Source organism: Ascidiella aspersa, chromosome 5 (genome assembly GCF_963924565.1).
Source record: "Ascidiella aspersa chromosome 5, kaAscAspe10.2, whole genome shotgun sequence".
NCBI lineage: Eukaryota > Metazoa > Chordata > Ascidiacea > Phlebobranchia > Ascidiidae > Ascidiella > Ascidiella aspersa.
Window position 1 is genome coordinate 13,321,824 of NC_139451.1, and position 2,500 is coordinate 13,324,323.

The 2,500-nt window shown below is 60.5% G+C and overlaps 2 non-coding genes and 1 pseudogene across 2 annotated transcripts in view; all 3 read left to right on the forward strand.

Annotated features, from left to right (window-relative positions):
* Positions 1-925, forward strand: part of LOC146144400 (small subunit ribosomal RNA) — a 1,811-nt gene extending 886 nt beyond the window's left edge. Inside the window, exon 1 of the ribosomal RNA XR_014500589.1 lies at positions 1-925. This exon is cut by the window's left edge and continues 886 nt beyond it. This is a non-coding gene — a ribosomal RNA (small subunit ribosomal RNA).
* Positions 926-1,172: 247 nt separating this feature from the next.
* LOC146144401 (5.8S ribosomal RNA) lies at positions 1,173-1,326 on the forward strand. Its single transcript, XR_014498951.1, has one exon. It is a non-coding gene; the product is annotated as a 5.8S ribosomal RNA (ribosomal RNA).
* Positions 1,327-1,574: 248 nt separating this feature from the next.
* The window catches only part of LOC146144402 (large subunit ribosomal RNA), a 3,679-nt pseudogene continuing 2,753 nt past the window's right edge, over positions 1,575-2,500 (forward strand).

Below are 2,500 nucleotides of genomic sequence, written 5' to 3' on the forward strand. Positions count from 1 at the left end.
CATTCGTACTGTGCCGTTAGAGGTGAAATTCTTGGATCGGCGCAAGACGAACGACTGCGAAAGCATTTGCCAAGAATGTTTTCTTTAATCAAGAGCGAAAGTCAGAGGTTCGAAGACGATCAGATACCGTCCTAGTTCTGACTATAAACGATGCCAACTAGCGATCGGGGGGCGTTAGTTTTACGACCTCTCCGGCAGCTTGCGGGAAACCAAAGTCTTTGGGTTCCGGGGGAAGTATGGTTGCAAAGCTGAAACTTAAAGGAATTGACGGAAGGGCACCACCAGGAGTGGAGCCTGCGGCTTAATTTGACTCAACACGGGAAATCTCACCCGGCCCGGACACAGTGAGGATTGACAGATTGAGAGCTCTTTCTTGATTCTGTGGGTGGTGGTGCATGGCCGTTCTTAGTTGGTGGAGCGATTTGTCTGGTTAATTCCGATAACGAACGAGACTCTGGCTTGCTAACTAGTTACGCGACCCAATCGGTCGGCGTCTAACTTCTTAGAGGGACTAGTGGCGTTTAGCCACACGAGATTGAGCAATAACAGGTCTGTGATGCCCTTAGATGTTCGGGGCCGCACGCGCGCTACACTGACCGGATCAGCATGTGCTCGCCTTGGCCGACAGGTCTGGGTAACCCGCTGAACCCCGGTCGTGCTAGGGATAGGGAATTGCAATTATTTCCCTTGAACGAGGAATTCCCAGTAAGCGCGAGTCATTAGCTCGCGTTGATTACGTCCCTGCCCTTTGTACACACCGCCCGTCGCTACTACCGATTGAATGGTTTAGTGAGGTCCTCCGATTGGACCTGGCGCGGCCGGCAACGGTCGAGCCGGCGTCCGAGAAGACGATCTAACTTGATCATTTAGAGGAAGTAAAAGTCGTAACAAGGTTTCCGTAGGTGAACCTGCGGAAGGATCATTAACGGTCTCGCAAACGCTTCGGCGAACGCGAAACTCGGACAAGCGAGAGAAAAAGTCTTTGCTACCCGGCGCCCGACCCGCGAGGAGCGGCGCGCCGGCCGGCGATTCGGTCACCCGGTAATGTTTGCGCGTCGAGTGCCGCGGTGCCGCGCGCTCCGGCTTCAAGCGTCGGCCTGGCCGACCGCTCGGCGCGGTCTATTTTGTCACCCTATAGTGCGAGGCACTGTGCGAGCGAAACAATCGTGGATGGCTCTTGGCGGTGGATCACTCGGCTCGTGAGTCGATGAAGGACGCAGCTAGCTGCGTGAATTAGTGTGAATTGCAGGACACATTGAGCATCGACGTTCTGAACGCAAATTGCGGCCTCGGGTCAATCCCGGGGCCGCGCCCGCCTCAGGGTCGCGTTGCAAACGTTCCGCGCGGGGATTTCTCCGCGCGGCTGCTGCGGCGTCGGACGCGCGAGCGCCCGTCCCGCTCAAGACAGCACGGCACGATGCGCGACGATCGCGACCAGAATCCCGCGCGGCGGCGGCGAGTCGACCTCGAAGAGGCCAACGGCTGGCGGCTCAAGGGCGGGAATCGAGGTGCGCGGCGGCGCGCGGCGCCGACGGCGAGCGCGGAACGGGAAGAATAGTCCCGGTCCTTACTTTCGGCCTGAGGTCGGACGAGGCTACCCGCTGAATTTAAGCATATTACTAAGCGGAGGAAAAGAAACTAACGAGGATTCCCTCAGTAACGGCGAGTGAAGCGGGATGTGCCCATCGCCGAATCCGCGCGCTTTTGGAGTGCGCGGAATTGTGGCGTACGGAATTCGTCACGGCGCGCTTCGCCGGTCGCCCGCGTCCTTCTGATCGAGGCCTTTTCCCAGAGCGGGTGTCAGGCCCATGGCGGCGACAGGCGGGCGCGCTACGGCGTCTTCCCAGAGTCGGGTTGTTTGGGAATGCAGCCCAAAGCGGGTGGTAAACTCCATCTAAGGCTAAATACGGTCACGAGACCGATAGCGAACAAGTACCGTGAGGGAAAGTTGAAAAGCACTTTGAAGAGAGAGTTAAAGAGTACGTGAAACCGTCGAGAGGCAAACGGGAGGGCCTGTCGGGTCGCCCGGTCGCTTTCAGCCGGCCCCCTGTCGGCGACGTTGTCGTGCGGACCCTCACGGGCCGCCGGCGGCGCCGCCCGATCGGGGACCAGCGCACTAGCGCCGGGCGAAGGCCGCGACCGTCTGGACGGCGGCGAGAAGGCCGCGCGCAAGGTAACCCGGCCTCGGTCGGGTACTATAGGCGCGCGTGTCCGTCGGCCCGCCGTTCGGGCGAGGAGAGATCGCCGCGTCTGCCCTTCGGGGCCGAGCGCCCGGTGCCGGCTGGGGCGTCGTGGGTCGGGGACTGTTCTCAGTGCCCAGCCTCTTCGTCTCGGTCGCGCTTCCGGTGTCGTTTCGCGAGGCGCACGGGGTCCGCGGCTGAAGTCAGCCACCTTCCCGACCCGTCTTGAAACACGGACCAAGGAGTCTAACGTGAGCGCGAGCCACGGGGCAGTACGAAACCCATGGGCGCAGTGAAAGTGAATGTCGGCGCGGTCCGGC